General features: G+C 39.6%; 2 long non-coding RNA genes across 2 annotated transcripts; both read right to left on the bottom strand.

The window, feature by feature from the left end:
- Positions 1-262: 262 nt before the first annotated feature.
- LOC147076316 (uncharacterized) lies at positions 263-4,410 on the bottom strand. Its single transcript, XR_015069475.1, has 3 exons — positions 4,335-4,410; positions 2,126-2,230; positions 263-679 (listed from the first exon to the last, which is right to left on the bottom strand). It is a non-coding gene; the product is annotated as an uncharacterized LOC147076316 (long non-coding RNA).
- Positions 4,411-16,095: 11,685 nt separating this feature from the next.
- On the bottom strand, positions 16,096-20,453 carry LOC147076315 (uncharacterized). The gene is made up of 3 exons (XR_015069591.1): positions 20,266-20,453; positions 18,420-18,524; positions 16,096-16,828 (listed from the first exon to the last, which is right to left on the bottom strand). It is a non-coding gene; the product is annotated as an uncharacterized LOC147076315 (long non-coding RNA).
- Positions 20,454-23,279: the final 2,826 nt, after the last annotated feature.

Here is a 23,279-nt window from a genome sequence, read left to right as displayed (position 1 = left end):
GATGACGCCTCATTTGACCTTCATATTTAGATAAGTAATTGCATTCGCTACATTTAAATGGCTTTTCAGCAGAATGAATCAATTTGTATATCTTTAAATCACCAGATGTAATACATGAGTATTCATTATTATCACTTTTTGATGGTTTATCACCAGAATGAGTCATTTTATGCATTTTCAGATGAACATATTGCATACACGAGTATTCACATTGATCATATTTAAACGGGTTTTCACCAGAATGCACCATTTTGTGTATGTTCTTGGAATTAGATTTAACACTGGAGTAACTGGTAGGTTTTAATAGACCTACACCCTTATCTATCTTTTTAGTTGTTGCTGTTTTATGAACTGCTTTGTGAAGTTTTAATAAATATAACGATGCAAAAAAATCAAAACAAATACTGCATACAAAATTTTCGTAATGAAATGATTTCTTCTCAATCTTTATAACAGCTACTAATAATTCTGGATCTGTGACAGTAGATTGCAATTGATTACATTTAACAGTGTGACTGACGACGTCTGTATTAGTAATTGTTTGATAATATGTCACGAGTTCTTGCTTGATGTCTTGTTCATCAATCTGTATTTCATCATATGGCTCTTGTAATTCTGAGATTTTCTTTGACAATGCGACACTAGCGGTGTCGGTCAATGCAGAAGTTGCAGGAATGAACTAAAAGAACATGGAATATAACATCAAAGTGAATAGTAAAGAATGTATTAAAAAAACGGATATGTTGATGTTATAACAAATGAATACGCATGGAACTTAAATAATATATTATATTATTTCAGACGATTGCTAATCATTCACCACCGGATTTGCTTATGATGTATTATGTACGCATGGGGGCTAAAGATTGCAGGAATGCGAAACTCGGCTACAGATAAACCATAACCCTGTGGGGATACCAAATAAGCTAGTCTAGAATTCATCTTTAAGATGATTAGTTAATCCGAGTTAAACATATTCGTTGACGATCTCCATATCTCCGAGCAGCAGATTAGTATGTGACCGTTCCTGAGATACCATGGCTATAAGAATTTTTTTGTTGCTAATGTAGACTTTAACAGGTGAGGCTTAAGGTGACACATTAGTGAAACGGCAAATAATTTTCAACTATAGGCGCGACGAAATTTTGGACTCGCTCGCATTCAGTGAGAGAACGCCGAGTTGGAAACACGTAACTTTGCTTCGTGATGGCAACGGGCCAATTAATTCTTAAATCGTGCAAAGATGACTAAAAAAGTTACCCATTTACTATAAAAAGAAAACATGTCAATGAATATATTAATATTGTTACTAATAGAACAATAAACAGAACCTAAAATGGAAGTATGTTGGATTTATATGACAAATTATATTTCGTTTGACAGGCGTCATTTGCACCCGCGACCCGTAATCCGCGCATCGCCTATCCACGATCTTTTTAGACCGTGCCTCAACTGATGTACGGCCTTAAGTTGTGATCGAATTGAGATACATGTCACGTCACTGTCACGCTGTCATGGCGACAAACTTAGTCAATGGTTTCGACATTTTGCACAATATTTTGAACGATTACCACCTCTCTAAAGTCAATTGATGAGAGTGCAACGTTATTGTATTATTATTTTTAATTATTAATATTTATTCATGTTAATTTTAATCAATTTTAACAGTTTCTACGTGTGCGTACGTTAAAATGACTTGCGATATTATATCCATAGATACTATTTTGAACATAACCCAACCTACAAACGATAGATAATAGACAATATTCATATTGAGAATACATAGTGCCAACGGTTTAAAACAAAAAACGTGATTTTGACATGATTTGAAAAGTGTAGACATGTAAAAAAGATAAAAATGTTCAAAACGTCATGCAGGTGTCGATGCAGTGTGGTTATATTTTATTCAAACAAGTACCTAGGTGCGTACTATGAAACTGTATATATATGCCATGTATTTCACTCATTTTAATATAAACCTTACAAAATTATTGGTTCACTGATAACATTATAATCAATGATTTCAACATAATAATATTTTAACACGTCAAAAAATATCACTAATAATCACTATGACAGTAAGTAGGCATTGTTGAATTTTCATAGAGTTTTGTGGTGGACATACCTGATTTGCTGGTTTGCATTTTGAAGAACAGTGACTGGGTAGAGGATCCTCGTGAACGGTTTGGTTTATTGTGTCTTCAACATTCTCTGCGTTTAAATCTACTCCCTGAAAATAAGTATTTGAGTTTGTGGTGGACAATTCATTTAGAGGTTTTTTTGAGAATTAATAGGTGACGCTAGACTGACAAGATATATTCGTCGTACTATGCATTTTCACATCGGAATGCGAGGTGACATAATTATTTTTAGAATGCGTATAATAATTAATAGTTAACTGTTCCTGGAGCCACGACGACACGAAGTTACAGCATCACCGACCGTCTGACGAAGCCATTGTCCGAAATTTATTGCAATCTTAGGCCATCCGCTCACGCAGAAACTACAATCTGACGAACTGGTTGGTGATGGAACTCATAAACTGCACAGTGACCGATGCTTCGCACACGGTGCTACTGAAACCTAATAGTCTCATAACCTCAAACTGTCAAACCTATTGTCTTTCCTACTTATTCAAAGTATTTTCCGTAATATCTTTACGGGAATATTGACGTCATGGCTTGTTGTTTCGTGTTCAGTTCAGTTCTGTGCTACCAATTTTGGTAAGGAAATATGATTTTTCATCGAATGTACTAATATTGGGACCACTGTTTTATGAAGTGACCGCAAACTGAGAGTAAATCGCGTCTCTTCAGTTTCGATCGCGAACGTTTTGAAACTGACAGATTCCAGTCTTGCCGTCATTGAAATACATTAGCTAGATACCGGAGTTTCAGTCTCGTCTTTTTTGAGTATTCACGTGAGCGGATAGTCTTAGGCCCGTTTCTAACGGGACACTGGTGTCGCGCTCGTATATAATATAGGAGACCCTTGTATTCGAATAAAGTGGCCCATGTATTATGTTATGAGTGCCCCAGAGTCAACGCATAATTTTGCGTTATGAATTAGAACATAAAACTGCCTGCGGTAATAAAAAAAAGTGTATCGGCGTCTTGAGAATGCACCAGCCGACGGAAAAGAGCACCGGACACGCGTTTACTCATAAGCTCTGGGGCGTTCATAAACATAATACAAAGGCCCCTTTATTCGAATACAAAGGCCTCCAATAATATATGCAAGCGCGACACCGGTGTCCCGTCTGAAACTGACCTTACAGTCGCGACGTACTAGGTACCATTCTTAAAACACGACTTCGGATAATCGCCAAAGAAGAAATTGCTGGGGAAGCGAATAGGTATGCGAATAATAAAATGACATCATATTGGATATCTACGTTTAGTCTGCTATTATCTCATAGGTAGGTAATTTACCAGTACACAATACACCTCAGTGTCACTTCTATTGGTATTGTAATTTATTATGGTGACATTTTTAGCGCTGTCAAATTGTATACGTCATTATGGTTTTAATATGCCCAGTACTTCAGCAGCTAGGCACAAAGAACTGCAACAGATGCGAGTGCTGACGAGGAATACAAACTCGAGTCGAGCGGACCTACCACACTCTCACGCTCGGTCCACCCCGAGTGGTCTCGGTGAAAATGCGATTCGGCATTAAATCGATGTGTGATTTGTTGTTTGGTAAAATTCAATCATTGCATTGATCATTCTTCAAACATCCATTAGATAGGTACTCTACAACAGTAATCACGAGGGGTACCTACCCATTAAAAATATAATAACAAGCACAGTGCAAACAATATAATCTACCCAAATTAACAATGTCACGTGATAATTCATAGGTACCTACTTATAATAATAGAATTAAAAATAAAATAATATGTTATGTAAATTTGGTAATAATGTTCTCAAAGCGAACAAAACCGGTCGTTAGACAATTATGCGAACAAATTAAAATAAGTGCTAGGTACATTGTTTTATAGCTTTAATCACAAGAACGTTTTGATAGATTAAATTCAGAACGAACCGCTCAAAACTTATCTAAATCAATAGAGCGTAGGTACTACTACTGCTGGCGACTCATATACAGTAATTATAATCGGTTAAGTTTTAAAAAGTTTCCTTCCACAGCCTTTGAAAAATTCCCAAGTGACCACATATTTCTTTCGGGAACACACTTGCTTCCTGTTTACTTAGGTTTATCGTTGGTGTCATCATCTGAGAACAACTGTCTTAGAATATTACAATATAACTTTTTTATACAAATATTGTCGATTGAAGTGTTTTTATAATGAATAACATTTGAAAACTAACCTTAGCAACGTGGTCGGGATCATCAACATACTCTTGTTTGATGAAAGTGTTAATTGACTGTGGGTTATTTCCATGTAAAGACATATCGAACGAATGTTGCTCGTCTGCATCAGGTTCGAAGTCAATTGCTTCGCGTTTGACGTCCATTTTACGCATTGAAAGTGTCCGTTCTCAAAAAGAATCGTGTCACGCTAAGCACGTGTAAGTAAACTGTCAAACAAGTACTTGGCCGCCGTCATAGACTAATATTAATTGGTCGCCGTGATAATAGACAATAATGTATGACATTACATTAATCGTCTTTGGTGATCCAACACAGTTCATAGGTACCTAGTTTGTTGATATGTTCGTTTATTTAAGTAACCGATATTATTTCACTGCCATCCAATATTTACTAGGTATAGGCCAGCTATTTTTGGAATAAAGCTATATGTATACCTAAAAAAAGCTAGGTATATAATAAAGCACGCGCTCCACTGGCACGCAAATCAGACGATCTTCGGATTTTTTTCGCGTGGAGCACCCCAGATCTGCGTACTTTTTAATCAGCAGACAGGTTCTTTGGATTTCAAACATGTTTGAATTATTTTACTCACTTCGTCCGTCGATCACTACGTAAATTCGATTTGATAAATAGGTAGGTACCTACTCAACCATTCTGACCGAAAAAATCTGTAATTGTTATAAACATTTTTATTAATTAATTTACACATTAGGAAATTAGAGATTTATAAATATTTTTTTTATTTGTATTTATGAAATTCATAAAAGAAAACGTAAAACTTGTGTTGTTTTCACTGCTATATCATTTTATGCAAGTCTACATATAAATAACACTAAATTATAGGATTATCGGAAGACATTACGATAATCGCATTATTTGACTTTTGACATTGAAGTTAAAGTCCCTCCACCAAACCCGCCCCGTACCACCCTCGGTCTTAATCGAGAGTATCACGGGACCCATCAATTGGTGATGTGAAGCATCTAAGAATTGGCCTGGGAGAAGATGCCCAAGACTTAGATTGCTACGCTCAAAGTGAGCTCTGACTGAGTTTACTGAGTTTACTCTAATGCAAAGTGCCAGGGAGAGAAAAAGCACATGGAAATTACTAAAAAGAAAAAGAAGCTACTTGTTTATTAAATTAAAGAACGAAGCTAATCATACAGGCAGCAAAATTTATGTGAAGAGATCTTCACGCCCGTAGTAAGACGCCGCAAATTTTTTGAAAGCAAGATAGTTGGCCTTAGTAGCAACCAGGTCGGACGGGCCGATGGGTCCAACAGCTGGTTGGACCGACCTGAGCATTTCCTCCCGTTCGGAGCACATACTCAGACACTCCCATAGGATGTGGTTGGCATCCTGTATTTCCCCTCCGCATGGACATGTCGGACGGTTTGCAAGTCCAAGCTCGAAGAGCTTGCCAGCGAATCCACCATGACCAGTCACAAATTGACTGGTGTAATGGTCTGGAGTCAGGTATTTGGTTATCTCCATTCGCCACTGTATATCTGGAAAAAACGTATATGTGTGCCGGCCCTTGGTCGATTCGTTCCACTTTCGCTGCCAGGTCTTAAAGGCCGCATCGAGCGACATGAGTCTAATTCTGCGCCTCAATAATGCTACTCCTTCGCCAGCTAGCCGAGGGGGGGGGGACGAGGTGAAAATCACCAACGTCGGCCTCCTCGCCCTTGAGGAGCAATATTGAAGCGCCGCTGACCTGAATGTGCAGGTCAAGTGGGAGAATGCCGGCCAGGACCTGGAGCGCGTCAGTTGAGGTAGTACGGTAGGCCTTGGTAATGGACAGGAGCGCGATGCGCTGTCCTCTTAAAAGAGAGATTCTAAGTTTGACACTTTTGGGAATGCGCGGGCACCAAGCACTGGCGGCATAAGCCGCGATTCCCATAAAAATGGCGCCATAGGCGATCTTGAGCGCCCTTACTTTTAAGCCCCATCCTTCACCAGCCATACGGCCGATCCTCTGGAAGGCCACCCCAGCCTTGTGGACTTGGGTTTCTGCATGGTGTAGGAAATTTAGCATTGTGTCCATTTTGACGCCTAGATAGGTGACGATCTTCGACACTTTCACTCTCGTGTCACCGAATCGGACTGTGGGTAGTCTCGAACAGCTAAGACGTCTCGGTCCTTTGAGGACAATGGCTTCTGTCTTGGAAGGTGCGAATGATAGTCTAGTTAATCTACCCCAAGCCTCAATTGATGCTAAGGCTTCGCCAACGGTGCTCTCAATCTTCGCCCTGCTGTCGGCCTGGACCAGCAGCAGCGCATCGTCTGCGTAAGCGATGACAGTACAGTCGGTTGGAAGCGGAATTCTAAGGAGATCGTCGAAGAGTACGTTCCAGAGAAGGGGCCCGAGGACTGAGCCCTGGGGACATCCCATGCTGGTGTTCCTCTCTATTGTGGTTGATCCAACTCGAAACTCGATCGATCTATTGGTGAAATAACTTTGAATTGACCCGAACAAATTTCCTGGTAGTCTCTTCAGCCGGAGCTTTTGAAGTATAAGAGGCCAGGATGCACTATCAAACGCACCTGCAATGTCCAGGAAAACTCCTAGGACGTATTTACGGCGGGAATTTTCAGCAATGGCAATCACATTCCTTATGGCGTCGACTGTTGATTTGCCTCTTCTGAATCCAAATTGTTTATCGGAAAGCGGCGAGTGTGTCTCCAGGTGGGCTTCAATCCTGCGGCACAGTAGCTTCTCCAGCACTTTGCCCAGAGCGGGCAGAAGTGTTAGAGGGCGGTAGGCTTTGGGACTAGATGGTTCTCGGCTGCCAGCTTTGGGGATTACCTTAAGTAAGCCCCTCTTCCAGCAGTCGGGGAACGTGCCGCTCCTGATGCAGTCACTGAAGAGGGCTGTAATCTCTGGCGCGGCGATGGCCCATGTGCGTTTGACAAGTAAATTGTCAATGCAGTCCGGGCCTGGGGCTTTGCCAACAATCAACGTGCGTACGATGTGGTTGATCTCCTGTTCGTAAGGCAACGATGAGTGATCCGTGTCGATGGGAAGAGAAGCCTCGAAGCGGGCCATCCTCATGGCGTCATCATCCCTGGATACATCATCCAGGGGGATGAGAGCCTCGAGTAGGACCGCAGCCGTTTCAGACTCAGTACTGGTGAATCCGCCACCCGGTTTCTCGATACCGCACAAGAGGCTCGTCGGTCTGAGTCCCAGCCTCAATGCGCGGTATGGAGGACCCCAGGGGTCCGAACCTCCCTCGACGGTGACGAAGTTACGCCAGTAGTCTTTCTTGGCTTGAGTGATTGCTTTCTTGTATTCCATTCGGGTGGATTTGGCCATGGTTGCAAGGGGATCGATGGAGGCAGGTGGTTGCTTGCGCAGGCGTGCACGTTGGTGGGCCTTGCGTGCTTTTCTGAAAAGGTCACGCAGGCGCGAAACATGCTGCGTCCACCACGGCGACTGGCATGGTGGCTTGGGCTTGCAGCGTCCGAGTGAAGCTTCGGCTGATCCGGTGATGTCTGCAGTCAGTCGTGAGGCGGCCGAGTGTAGGTCCGGAAAACGGGTTCTAGATGTCCTGTCAAGCTTTTTGGAAAGCACCTCTTCAAACTTTTCCCAATTCCCGTCACGCGTTCTAAATCGCGTAGGCGGGGGTGGGGATACGTCAGAGACGCCATTGTGCGAGGAGTCAGCGGCCAGCTCAAAAGTGATCAACCGGTGATCACTCATGGAAGCGCTCTCATGGACTCTCCAGCCGCTGATTCGTCTCGCGACGGACTCAGTGGCCAGGGTGATGTCGATGTGGGTGCTTCCGCGGTTTGCGTGCGACACAAAAGTCGGCATGCTGTTGGGGTCGTTGAGGACGACCAGGTTGTGCTGGTGCACCAGCTCCTCGATGACGTCTGCGTCGCACATGGGGATATCCACGGGCGCCCAGAGGGGGGATTGCGAGTTGGCATCCGCACAGATGATGACATCCCTGTCACCAACTGGGCGTAGAATGCCGTCGAGCACTGATGCCACGTGTTCCTTTGTGCTCTTAAAGCTGAAGTAGGCGGAGATAACCACCACGCTGCCTCCTCCGGGAAAGCTTATATCCGCGCACGCGACTAGCTCAGTTGATAGGTGCAAGAGCGACAGCACGCCAAGGCGGGGGTCAAGAGCGAATACACATGCCTTTGGCTCTGCACATCTGGCACTGACGACAAGGCCCGCGCACCCAAGTCCCTTTTCAGTGACTTTGGGGCCCTTTTCAGAGCCCCAGTGGTACGGTTCCTGGATCAGCGCCAGAGACATGCTCGACTTTTTTATTCGTTCGTTGATCAGTACCTAGTAGGGCATAGCAAATCGGACGATTTATTGTCGTCGGACTTTTGGCTCGCCAATGGAGCGGCGCGCTGGCATCGTCTCTCACGCAGAAACTAAAATCTGTCGAAATGGTTGGTGATGGAACTCATAGGCCATCCTCCCACGGCGCAACTTATGTCCGTCGGAACTGAAACTAAAATTCCAGCCAGTATCTAGCTAATGTATTTCAATGGCGGCTCGCTGACGGCGAGACTGGAATCTCTCAGCTTCAAAACGGTCGCGAAGAGACGCGACATGCTAGTCGCGCGTTCTTTGAAGTTTCCAGTCACCGTAAAACAGTGGTACCAACATCATTCTTCTTCTTCTTCTTTCACCCTGTCACGTCCCAACATTGGGGCATAGGGCAAGCACAAGTTGGCGCCACTTCCCTCGGTCTATCGCCAACTCCTGTGCCTCCCGCCATGTCAGACCTGCAGCACGTAGGTCGCTTTTGTAGCATCGCTGCAGGGTGAGGGAGGGCCGGCCACGGCGACGGAACCCTTGAGGCTGTGCCACAAGGGTACGAAGTGCCGCACTCTTTGGCGGCATCCGGAATACATGTCCCAGCCACGTGAATCGTCTCTTCGTGATAACTTCAATCACCGAAGGCTGTTGTGTCTGCTCACGAACTCGGATATTTGTAACGCGGTCGTACCAATGTACCCCTAAGATTCTGCGGAGACATCGATTCTCAAAGCTCAAAAGCCGTGACTCTTGAAGCTTAGTAAGATGCCATGTCTCACAGCCATACAGGAGCACAGGTAGCACGCACGCGTTAAACAAACGACATTTGGTCCTCACAGAATACAGCCTTGACCTCCATGCGACTCCAAGTTGGTTGAACGCAGAGCCCGCCACACCCATGCGGATTCCAAGCTCACTAGAAATACCACCATCATCGGCAACCGTGGCACCCAAGTACTTGAATCTGGACACCAGCTCGACGGGCAGACCAGAAACCCGCAGAGGAGTGTCGGCGTCGATGCAAGCAGCACTGCACATGGATTTGGTCTTAGCGGCATTCAGATGAAGACCCACACGCATCGAGTTCGCGGCTAGCCTGTTCACGGTCACCTCCAACCTCTCGATCGTCGAGTCAAACACGACTGCGTCGTCTGCATACTCCAAGTCGCACAGTCTTTCTTCGCATAGATCGCTTGTGTCATCATGATGTAAGCGTATCCCACTGTCGGGGCAAACCGTCTTACGCATTATGAAATCCATCATGATGATAAAAAGAAAGGGCGCAAGTACACATCCTTGCTTGACTCCTGACGTGATTTCAAAGAGGTCAGAGGATGTTCCGGCTGCTCTCACGCGACACTCTGTATTGGTGTAGAGAGCACTTATCACGGCGACCAGTTTCCGTGGGACACCATATCCTAGCAGAATTTGCCACAGAGATTCACGATGAGGACTGTCAAATGCCTTTTCATAGTCCACGAAGCAGCAGGCGACAGGTATATTCATCTCTTGGTACTGTTGCAGAAGGCTTCGGAGAGTTGAAATATGCTCTGAGCAGGACTTCCCCGGGACAAATCCACTCTGCTGCGCACGCAAAACGTCCAGCATGGGAATTCTAATCCTGTACAGGAGAATCTGCGCCAACACCTTCCCGGGAACGCTGAGGAGAGTGATTCCTCTGTAATTTATTATTACAGTCTTGTGGGTTACCCTTTTTGTGCAGAGTAACAACGGTACCATCCCTCCAGCCTTTGGGGCACTGCTCCCTTTCCCACACCTCGTGCAGAAGGTCACACAAGGACGGCAATACAGCGCTCAGTCCGCAGAGCAGAAATTCTGAATGGATGCCATCATCTCCAGGAGCTTTCCTGCGCTTCAGTCTTTTGACAGCCTCTTTAACTTCAGCAGTTGTCAGAGGATCTTCGCAGAATCCCGATGCAGTAGTGATTCCGAGGGCGGTGATCTCCGACGGAATATCGAAGGGATGCAATGGAGGTGGGCGATTCAGGACATCACTGAAATGTTGGCGCCATAGCTCCTGGACCTTTGCAGGTTCGGTGACTGTCACTCCGTCAGAGTTGCGTAATGCAGTGACCACTGGACGTTTCTTACCGCAAATTGCTCTGGTGATGCGGAAGAGAGCACTTGGATTATTCTTGCAGGCAGCAGATTCCGCATCCCGAATGAGGTCATCCAGGCGTCGGCGCTTATCGCGGCGGGCAGAACGCTTTACCACGCGGTCCATTGTCTGGTATTCCGCGCTGCGCTGTGGGTCGTATGTACCATTGTCTCGCAATTCTTTCAGGAGCTTCCTCTTCTCAATCATCTCCCATGTATGAGGTGACATCCAGTCCGGTCTGTGCGTATGCCGCTCTCCTAATGCAGTAGTTGCGGAGCTCATTATAGCATCCCAGAATAATATCCATTTTCCTTCCAAGGGATCCGAGTCGATGGAAGACGTGAGAGTTCTAGCATCATATAAGCGCTTCTGCAGCTCCAGCTCATAGGTTGCACGCACACGGGTACTTTTCAGTTTTTCCACATCGATCTGTCACAATCTCGAACTGTCAAACCCATTGTCTTTCCTACTTTATTTGAAGCTTTTTCCGCAATATCTTTACGGAAATATTCTGGCAGCCTATAATTATTATCCAGGCAGGAGTATTTCTCAACATCTCTCAGATATTTTAAATTAAAAATCCGTTCGCCCATTTTTAAATATTGACGTCTCGACTTGTTATTGCTTGTGTACCTAGGTATTTTAGTGCAGTGCTGAGAAAATACTATGATAAATGTGCATGACGTTGTAACCACAATAATAATAATTATTATAATTAAATGATAATTTGGCACTAAATTTGACTCTTTAACTAAAAATCATGATCCATGCAAAATTTGACTCCAGAAAGGATATTTAGTAGGTACGATGCTAAATTAAGTTAAGCTTTTTTTCTAAATTTTTAGGCTTCCTACCTATATTTTTATAAAACTGATCGATTTTACGTGGTGAAGTGAATTGGTTTGAAATTTTATTTCACCACAAAATACCGGTGATGTGGGCCAGTTTTTAATCGACCATAACTTTTCCGCAGTATTGGAATTATGTACTTATTTACTTTCCATTAGAATGAGAATTAGAATGTCATTAGATTCGGTGAAAAATCATATTTTTTACCAAAATTGGTCACACTGCGAACATGTGTCATGCTATAAAAATCATTAACAACCCAAAACGTAAAAAGTACAAGATAAGTAAAATTGAAATAGCTTAATTCTAATCGAATAAACGCAGCAGCGTGCGTGTTGTCGGTTTTTGTACAAAACAGCTGATGGTTCAGTTTGACAGTTTGAGGTTATGTGATTATTATTTCAAGTGGTTTCAGTAGCGCCGTGTGCGAAGCATCACATTGGCCAGTTTATGAGTTTCTTCACAAACCAGTTCCGTCAGATTTCAGTTGCGCCGTGGGAGGAGGGCCTTATACTTACACGTTAGTGACTTGCTTCGCACACGGGGCTACTGAAACCTAATAATCTCGAACTGTCAAACCCATTGTCTTTCCTACTTTATTTGAAGCTTTTTCCGCAATATCTTTACGGAAATATTCTGGCAGCCTATAATTATTATCCAGGCAGGAGTATTTCTCAACATCTCTCAGATATTTTAAATTAAAAATCCGTTCGCCCATTTTTAAATATTGACGTCTCGACTTGTTATTGCTTGTGTACCTAGGTATTTTAGTGCAGTGCTGAGAAAATACTATGATAAATGTGCATGACGTTGTAACCACAATAATAATAATTATTATAATTAAATGATAATTTGGCACTAAATTTGACTCTTTAACTAAAAATCATGATCCATGCAAAATTTGACTCCAGAAAGGATATTTAGTAGGTACGATGCTAAATTAAGTTAAGCTTTTTTTCTAAATTTTTAGGCTTCCTACCTATATTTTTATAAAACTGATCGATTTTACGTGGTGAAGTGAATTGGTTTGAAATTTTATTTCACCACAAAATACCGGTGATGTGGGCCAGTTTTTAATCGACCATAACTTTTCCGCAGTATTGGAATTATGTACTTATTTACTTTCCATTAGAATGAGAATTAGAATGACTTTAGGTTCGTTCTATTAGGTTCGAAGACACATTTATTATATACCTATTTAGAATTACAATCTTGCTCTAGAATAATGCATTTAAATAATGTATTTGAAAAAAACGTCAAAAGTTGGCACCACTTCACCCCATTTTACCAGTACTCAATCATTTGATAAATTAGGTAATATTTTTGATGCAGTAGGTATTCATAAACTGCACTGGTTACATCTGACAATAATCAGACCAATGTCCAATAAACCACCACCTAATGCACTGTAAGAAGGTATGGCTACATGAGGTAGGTATAATAATATAACTTCTATTGAAGCCATTGATGGACACCCAGTCGTTCTTATTCAGCTTAGTAGGTACAAGATAAAGCAACGTGGAACTTAACACCAGCAATCATTGTCACGTCATGCATAAACTTGGCATTCACAGTAACAGGCGATAGCCAACAGAATTTTCAAGAAATTCAAATTCAAAATCAAATATTGAAACTAAAGATTAAATAATTTACTTGGGTCCGGAAAGCAATGCCCACCGCAAAGGTGTTATATAAGTACGACAAAAGATAAGTACTTTAAAGGTTGGGTTTTAATTTTAATAAAGCTAAACACACTGTCTTTTTACTTAGCAGGGCAGTAGGTATAATGGTGACGAGGCAGCAACCTCACCAAAACATGATTGGGCGAGGATTGCTTCCTGAATATTGATCATGTTCTATTGTCCTTGTATGTTTGGTTTCCGAAGAGGACAGGTAATTATTGTATTATGGTTTGGGTAGGCATAAGGGGTTCAAAATCTGGGATCAGTTTTTATTTTTAATAAAAACAAATTGTGGTCACGTTTTTATTACAGAAATAACATTACAAAATGTGAGGTGAATGTGACCCTTGAAGCCATCAATAATAAAATATTATCCCACATTAAATTTAATCATCTTGACTAGCAGAGCCATCTGGCGGTCGCCAGTCTGTCTCGCTGGTCTTGTAGACGGCTTGGCGTCATGGTTTTGGATTTTAATATACTTGTAAAGTATGCATAGACGGCGCCATAGTTTTCCCTTCGGAATGGATTTTCATTCACCTCAGACAGTTTGACATTTCGCTGATTTATCAGTTTTACGATTTGCATTTCTTCACTGTGACTTTATCCGGGCTCTGGGTAGCTCCAACCCTGAATCAGTACGTCTAAATTGAGTATTTGGATTACGTTGTAGTAGTGCAGTACCTAGTAATCTCCTTTATTCACAAACAGTTTTATAATTATACCCGTAGGGGGTTCTATATATTTAAGGTTCTTATCAAATGTCTATAAAAGTTCTGTAGTTGATTTATTTATAAACCTTAAGGTCGCTTATAATGGAAGCTTCTTCATGAAACATCCTTACTAAAAGTTTGAATAGGTAGTAGTTTATTAATTTATAAAAACAGGTTTATTTAGTTTATAAAATTTATTATTCATTAAACTCATTTATTACACAGATTACAAGTTTATTATTTCGTATAATAAATTTTACAGAGTTCGTAAAGTTTATTATTTATTAACTTGTTCATTAAAACTAATTTTATGGTTAATTATGTAAGTATATAAAACTTATTTATTTAATTACACACGCCACGCAAATTCAAAGTGGTGAGAGTCACTGTCCTCCTAAGATTGGGGACTACTGGTAAAAGTACTTGAGTCTTCGTAGAGGTAATGGAAACTGGTAGTTATGCGCAGCTGATGATGAATGCTGTCATCGTAAGATGGTGAGGTCAAACAGAGACGCACACATGGAGCAGAGCGAGAATGAAATAGATTTAACTAGCAATTATTGCCTTGTTTTCGATTGAGTTCGCTATTCGATATACGACCAACCATGCTGCCCGAAAGCAAAGGCAAGAGAAGGAAAGTTTTGGCAACGTAGACTACTATTTTCATATTTTGGGAAACTTTTAACAGCAACACAATTATTGCCATCACAAGTTGCTCGTTTACGAGCTTCTTTAGCGTTGCGAATTGTACCAAAATTATAGCTTTCTCACTAGAAAAAAATGTGCGACAATGCGTACATTCGTTATTTGAATTAAAATAATTAGTTCTATCTGTCAATAAAGGGTTAGAAGGTCTTAAGCGATGAAAATGTCATTTTGTTAGACGTGAACAGTAAATATGGCGTACGTATACAGTAAGGAAATATCGGATATAAACATCACGTATCTGTAAAATCTTCAGGACAATTTTGAAATGTCTCAATTCAATAGGACGCATTGTGTATTGTCAGCTGATTAGATTGTATACATGAGTAATCACATTGATTACATTTAAATGGTTTTTCTCCAGAATGTGTCGTTTTGTGTAATTTAAGATTATAAGATTGCGCACATGAGAAATGACATTGATCACATTTAAATGGCTTTCACCAGAATGACTCATTTTGTGTATTTTCAGCTGATCAGATTTTATACATGAGTAATCACATTGATTACATTTAAATGGTTTTTCTCCAGAATGTGTCATTTTGTGGAATTTAAGTTTAAGGATCCCCTTCTAGAAGAGAAGAGGCGATATGACAGCGAGTCGCAGTCAAAGCCTCGGTAAAATCACAAAAAAAAAAAAAAAAAGTATATCAGATCACGCATTGGAAAAATTACACTCATTACATTTAAATGGTTTCTCATCTGAATGCGACGCATTGTGTATTTTCAGCTGATTAGATTGTATACACGAGTAATCACATTGATTACATTTAAATGGTTTTTCTCCAGAATGTGTCATTTTGTGTAATTTAAGATAATAAGAATTCGCACATGAGAAATGACATTGATCACATTTAAATGGCTTTTCACCAGAATGACTCATTTTGTGTATTTTCAGCTGATTAGATTGTATACACGAGTAATCACATTGCTTACATTTAAATGGTTTTTCTCCAGAATGTGTCATTTTGTGTGATGTAAGATAAGAAGAATTCGCACATGAGAAATTACATTGATCACATTTAAATGGCTTTTCACCAGAATGACTCCTTTTGTGCATTTTCAGCCGACTAGATTGTATACATGAGTAATCACATTGATTACATTTAAATGGTTTTTCTCCAGAATGTGTCGTTTTGTGTAATTTAAGATTATAAGATTGCGCACATGAGAAATGACATTGATCACATTTAAATGGCTTTTCACCAGAATGACTCAATTTGTGTATTTTCAGCTGATTAGATTGTATACACGAGTAATCACATTGCTTACATTTAAATGGTTTTTCTCCAGAATGTGTCATTTTGTGTAATTTAAGATTAGAAGATTTCGCACATGAGAAATTACATTGATCACATTTAAATGGCTTTTCACCAGAATGACTCCTTTTGTGTATTGTCAGCTGACTGGATTGTATACACGAGTAATCACATTGCTTACATTTAAATGGTTTTTCTCCAGAATGTGTCATTTTGTGTGATTTAAGATAAGAAGAATTCGCACATGAGAAATTACATTGATCACAATTAAATGGCTTTTCACCAGAATGACTCCTTTTGTGCATTTTCAGCTGACTAGATTGTATACATGAGTAATCACATTGCTTACATTTAAATGGTTTTTCTCCAGAATGTGTCATTTTGTGTGATTTAAGACGATCAGATCGCGCACACGAAAAATTACACTCATTACATTTAAATGGTTTCTCATCTGAATGCGACGTATTGTGTCTTTTCAGCTGATTAGATCGTGTACACGAGAAATCACATTGATTACACTTCAATGGTTTTTCTCCAGAATGTGTCATTTTGTGTAATTTAAGATTAGAAGATTTCGAACATGAGAAATTACATTGGTCACATTTAAATGGCTTTTCACCAGAATGAGTCATCTGATGACGCCTCATTTGACCTTCATATTTAGATAAGTAATTGCATTCGCTACATTTAAATGGCTTTTCAGCAGAATGACTGACGACGTCTGTATTAGTTATCATTTGATAATATGTCACGAGTTCTTGCTTGATGTCTTGTTCATCAATCTGTATTTCATCGTATGGCTCTTGTAATTCTGAGATTTTCTTTGACGATCCGAGACTAGCCGTGTCGGTCAATGCAGAAGTTGCAGGAATCAACTAAAAGAACATGAAATATTACATCAAAGTGAATAGTAAAGAATGTATTAAAAAAACGCATATGCTGATGTTATAATAAATGAATACGCATGGGACCAAGGCCTGAACAAAAACGATGCATAAGTGCGAGTGAGAAAGTATTCGGCACCTTCTCTCCTACGATATCTCTACGACACGCGCTAGAGTAAGATAAAAGGTTTACAGATGTGTAGAAGGTTTTGTTGTTGGCGTAGCCGCCAAATCTTAGTTTTTGCTTAACTAAGCGTCGATAACCTACAAGCACGTGTTGCTAAAATTGATATTTTTTGTGATAAACATAAAGTCAGTGGTAAATATTTTTAGTTAAGTAGAAAAGATGGTTCTGTGTGCTGTATTAAAATGTGGTAGCCGTACTGATAAGCATGAAGATGGTATTACTTTTCATAGGTAAGTTGATACATGTTCGTGATAATTTATTTGTATGTTATTATATATTTTAATATCAAGTGACCGTGTTTCTTAAAAATAATTTAAATTATGAATATTTTTACCTAATGGTTGCGTTTTGAACGGTTAAAAATACTATGTAACGTAAAAAAATAGAAAAATATATTTTAATTCTGAGCGTCTAGTGCAAGCACTTTGGGCGAGCACTAGCGAAATGGTCTATGGTCTCGAAAATTTGCATACGAATGCGTTCGCTCGCCCACAAACCAAACGCATGGCACGCAGCTTTATTTAGCAATGGAATGGGTGGCGTCTAGATGTATCTATAGACTAAGCATGGAACTTAAATAATATGTTATATTATTTCAGATGATTGCTAATCATTCACCACCGAATTTGCTTATGATGTCTAATGTACGCACGGGGGCTAAAGATTTCAGGAAGGCGAACTCGGCTACAGATAAACCCATAACCATACGAAATTTTCTGTTGCTAATGTAGACTTAGGTGAGGCTTAAGTTGTGATCGAATTGGGATACATGTCACGTCACTGTCACGCTGTCACGGCGACAAACTTAGTCAATGGTTTCGTCATTTTGCAGAATATTTTGAACGATCATTACGTCTCTAAATTTCATTAAAGACAGTGCCAACGATATAGTATTATTATTTTGAATTATTATTACTTATTCATGTTATTTTTAATCAATTTTAACAGTTTCAACGTGTGCGTACGTTAAAATTACTTGCGATATTTTATCATTAAATACTATTTTGAACAGAACCTAACCTACAAACCATAGATAATAGACAATATTCTTTTTGAAAATACATAGTGCCAACCATTTAAAACAAAAAACGTGATTTTGACTGAAAAAGTGGTCATGTAAAAAAGATAAAAATGTTCAAAACGTCATGCAGGTGTCGATGCAGTGCGGTTATATTTTATTTAATCAAGTACCTAGGTGCCTACTATGAAACTATTTATATATGTCATGTATTTCACTCATTTTATATAAACCTTACAAATTATTGGTTCCTTGATAACATTATAATCAATGATTTCAACATAATAATATTTTACATGTCAAAAAATATCACTAATACTCACTATGACAGTAAGTAGGCATCGTTGAATTTTCATAGAGTTTTGTGGTGGACATACCTGATATGCTGGTTTGCATTTTGAAGAACAGTAACTGGGTAGAGGATCCTCGTGAACGGTTTGGTTTATTGTGTCTTCAACATTCTCTGCGTTTAAATCTACTCCCTGAAAATAAGTATTCGAGTTTGTAGTTGACAATTCATTTGGAGGGTTTTTTGAGATTAAATGGGTGACACTAGACTGACAAGATATATTCGTTGTACTATGCATTTTCACATCGGAAAGCGAGGTGACATAATTAATTTTTGAATGGGCATAATAATTATTAGTCAACTGTTCCTAGAGCCGCAAGGTCATGAAGTTACAGCATCACCGACCGTTTGAGGAAGCCGTTGTCCGAAATTTATTGCAATCTTTGGCCATCCGCTCATCCAAAAACTACAATCTGACGAACTGGTTGGTGATGGAACTCATAAACTGCACAGTGATCGATGCTTCGCACACGGCGCTACTGAAACCTAATAGTCTCATAATCTCAAACTGTCAAACCCATTGACTTTCCTACTTAATTCAAAGCATTTTCCGTAATATCTTTACGCGAATATTCTGGCAGTCTGTTATTATACAGGCAGGAATATTTCTCGACATCTTTGACTTTTGACGCCATGGCTTGTTGTTTCGTGTTCAGTTCAGTTCTGTGCTACCAATTTTGGTAAGGAAATATGATATTTCATCGAATCTACTGATATTGGGACCACTGTTTTATGGAGTGACCTCAAACTGAGATTAAATCGCTTCTCTTCGGTTTCGGTCGCGAACGTTTTGAAACTGACAGATTCCAGTCTTGCCATCAGCGAGCCGTCATTGAAATACATTAGCTAGATACCGGAGTTTCAGTCTCGTCTTTTTTGAGTATTCACGTGAGCGGATGGTCTTATTGGTCTTACGCCCGTTTCAGACGGGACACTGGTGTCGCGCTCGTATATAATATAGGAGACATTTGTATTCGAATAAAGTGGCCTGTTTATTATGTTTATTAAACCGGTGTCCCATATGAAACGGGCATTATAGTCGCGACGTACTAGGTACCTACCATTCCTAAAACTCGACTTCGGATAATCGCCAAAGAAGAAATTGCTTGGGAAGCGAATAGGTATGCGAATAATAAAATGTCATCATATAGGATATCTACGTTTAGTCTGCTATTATCTCATAGGCAGGTAATTTACCAGTACACAAAACACCTCAGTGTGACTTCTATTGGCATTGTAATTTATTATGGTGACATTTTTAACACTGTCAAATTGTTGTCTCGGTGAAAGTGTGATTCGGCATTAAATCGGTGTGTCATTTGTTTGGAAAAATTCATTCATTGCATTGATTATTCTTAAAACATCCAATATATAGGTACTCTACAGCAGTAATCACGAGGGGTACCTACCCATTAAAAATATAATAACGAGCACAGCGCAAACAATATAATCTACCCAAATTAACAATGTCACATGTCAATTCATAGGTACTTATAATAATAGAATTAAAAATAAAACAATACCTATATTATGTAGATTTGTTAATAACGAAACCGGTCGTTAGACAATAATGCGAATAAATTAAAATACTACATTGTTTTATAGCTCTTATCACAAGAACGTTTTGATAGATTTAATTCAGAACGAACGTTCAAAATACTATTGCTGGCGACTCATATACAGTAATTATAATCGGTTAAGTTTTACAAAGTTTCATTCCACAGCCTTTGAAAAATTCCCAAGTGATCACATATTTCTTTCGGAAACACACGCGCTCTCTGAGAATCAACTGTCTTAGAATATTACAATATAACTTTCTATAGAAATATTGTCGATTGAGGTGTTTTTATAATAAATACCATTTGAAAACCAACCTTAGCAGCGTGGTCGGGATCATCAACATACTCTTGTTTGATGAAAGTGTTAATTGACTGTGGGTTATTTCCATGTAAAGACATATCGAACGAATGTTGCTCGTCGGCATCAGGTTCGAAGTCAACTGCTTCGCGTTTGACGTCCATTTTACGCATTGAAAGATTCCGTTCTCAAAAAGAATCGTGTCACGCTAAACACGTGTAAGCAAACTGTCAAACAAGTACTTGGCCGCCGCCATAGACTAATATTAATTGTTCGCCGTGATAATAGACAATAATGTATGACATTACATTAATTGTCTTTGGTGATCCAACACAGTTCATAGGTAGGTACCTTGTTTGTTGATAAGTTGGTTTAATCAAGTAACCGATATTATTTCACTGCCAGCCAATATTTACTAGATGTAGGCCAGCTATTTTTGGAATAAAGCTATATGTATACCTAAAAAAAGCTATGTATATAATAAAGGCCGCGCTCTACTAGCACGCAAATCAGACGATCTTCGGATTTTTTTTCGCGTGGAGCACCACAGATCTGCGAACTTTTTTTATCCGCAGACCGGTTCTTTGAAGTATGTATCATTCAACGTGCATCAAACAAACGAAATCGGGCGGTTGGGTTTGGGATGGTTTGGAACCGTTTGGTAAATGTCCACGGAAACGCTTTTCTGACAACCAATTAGTGTTGCCAATGCTTAAAATTAATTCAATCATTTATTTCCATAAAACGGCAACTCCTACGTCACAACACCATTACCATAGACTAATATTACCAAACAAAACAAAAACCTGTCAAAAACGAACTTTGAAACGTCAACCGGCAGTCTTCAGCGCGTCCGAAAAATAATTATTGTACAACACTACAACGAAGCCTAACAACAGTTAACGCGATCAAACAGAAATTGAGACGAACTTTACGTAGATTCAAAATGGAACAAGGTAAGTTGTTTAAGACCAAATACCAAAGTGTTGTACCCACGCGTATAGAAGTCAGTTCTGCGGAACTGTCCATATTGTCGTAATAATAAATAGTTTGGTAAAATAAAATTAGGCTTGGTCGCGGTGTTACTGATATCTTTGGCTAATACTATATCGATGTTTATCTCTTACTCATCCCAAGATAATCAATATTCATGAGTGAGATGTTATGGACACCACGTGGATTTCTTGCAGCATCTCGTTCCCTACTAAACATAGCATGGGTTGGTGTTTACAAAGTGCTTGGTATTTTCACAACCTTTAAATACGCAGAATCGATTTTCACACACTGTCTGTCCTTATAAAAGTGACAACCATGAATGTCTCAAACATTATAGTTAATACTCACAAAATTTCAGCTGCCTAATAACATTACAAAATATTCAGTTTACACAGCAATGATAAACAATCTACCCTATTTTGCTTTCATGTATAAAACGCATCTTTGAATGGCTACCTTCATACTGATTATTAATGTGTATACATTTTGTTTCAGAAATACCTTTGTGCGGAGCCAGGGTTGCGTATTGGAGTTCCGCAGCACCATTGTGCAATTGACAATCTTATGCTTGTGATCATTTGAGCCGCGTTGACTCCGACCGAGTGCCATCCAAGCGCACTCGTATGAGACAGCTTTATACAAATTACTCCTATCCAAGCTAACTTGGATGAGTAGGACGCGGTCCGAGTAGCTTGGATAGGAATAATTAGTATAAAGCTGTCTCATACGAATGCGCTTGGATGGCACTCGGTCCAAGTGTACTTGGACCGTGTGAACGCGGCTTTACCAACTGATTTTTTATATTTCCTATGTATGGTTGTATTTGTCCGACAGTAATGTGTCACATAATGTTCCTTTGCTATTTTATATTTAAAAATAATATTTCCATTAACATCAAGTGTTTACTTTTGATCTGTGGTATAGTTTTTGTGATAGTTAAGTTGATTTGTTAAATACTTATGTGACCTTTTCCATTATTGTAATTAAAATTCCAATGCCCATTTTTAATCTAATAAAAATATTAAAAACATTCTACATTTTCTTTTTTAAGCATTACTATGACAATATACTTTCCATCATTAATTCACTTTATTTTAAAATTTGATTGAACTGTATTGGCAAGATTTGAAATTAAAACTAATTGAATCAGTTTCAGAATTTATGAAAACTAGTCTCAGAATTAGAATTTATGCCCAACATCATGATGTAATCTCAGTAAACTAGCACTAGAAAATCTGGTGGTGCCGGATGGTAACCTACGGAATGGTACTTATGGAAAATTGTAAAAAAAAACAAGTTTTAACATATTATGATTTTATTTCAATAAAGTAATACCTATGTAATTTTAAAAGAGCAGTCTAGTTTTATTGTTATATCACAATGGTATCCTGAGATACAACGCGAATCTTCTATATCTTTCCAGATCAGCCAGTGGGTAAGTACCTGTAAGGCGTGGCTAAGTCTATCATTGCATCTTCCTCGACCATTTCTGATAGATATTGTTTTATTTATATTCATAGCATATTCTTTTTCTTCTTAATTCCACGAGTCCCTTCTCCAGCAGTTTTTAGCGTATATGGCACTATGCCAGTGGCTGAAATCACACCCGGCTTTGTGGGATTTTGAACCTGAATTGTGTGGCTGTATTCCAGTGAATTATTTTTATATGATATTATATTCGTTAAATAATAGGCACTTACAACACCAAAACAAATATTATGTAGGTACTGATTTCCACACCACCCTGGAGGTATAGTGCTATGGTGCGTTTTTTTTTTACTTTGTGGTTTCCCCAGGAGGCATATTCCACTGCGTTTTATATTTAAAAGTCTCTTCATTATGGTCAATATTAGTAATATATATGTACACAGAAAAAGAAGCCTTCTACATATTTTTCGAAGCTCAATATAAAGTTGACTGAGCTTCGAAAACAGATGTTTGCGATGGATACTGGTATGACTGTAGGAGCAACGAGGAGGTATAACGCACCAAGCAGCCTCTCATCGCACTGAGAGTGAAGAGGCGACATTGGACC

This window comes from Rhyacophila brunnea, unplaced genomic scaffold (genome assembly GCF_057557595.1).
Source record: "Rhyacophila brunnea isolate RB1 unplaced genomic scaffold, BYU_Rbru_1.0 scaffold_13, whole genome shotgun sequence".
Classification (NCBI taxonomy): Eukaryota; Metazoa; Arthropoda; class Insecta; order Trichoptera; family Rhyacophilidae; genus Rhyacophila; species Rhyacophila brunnea.
This window is presented reverse-complemented; position numbering and strand designations above follow the sequence as displayed.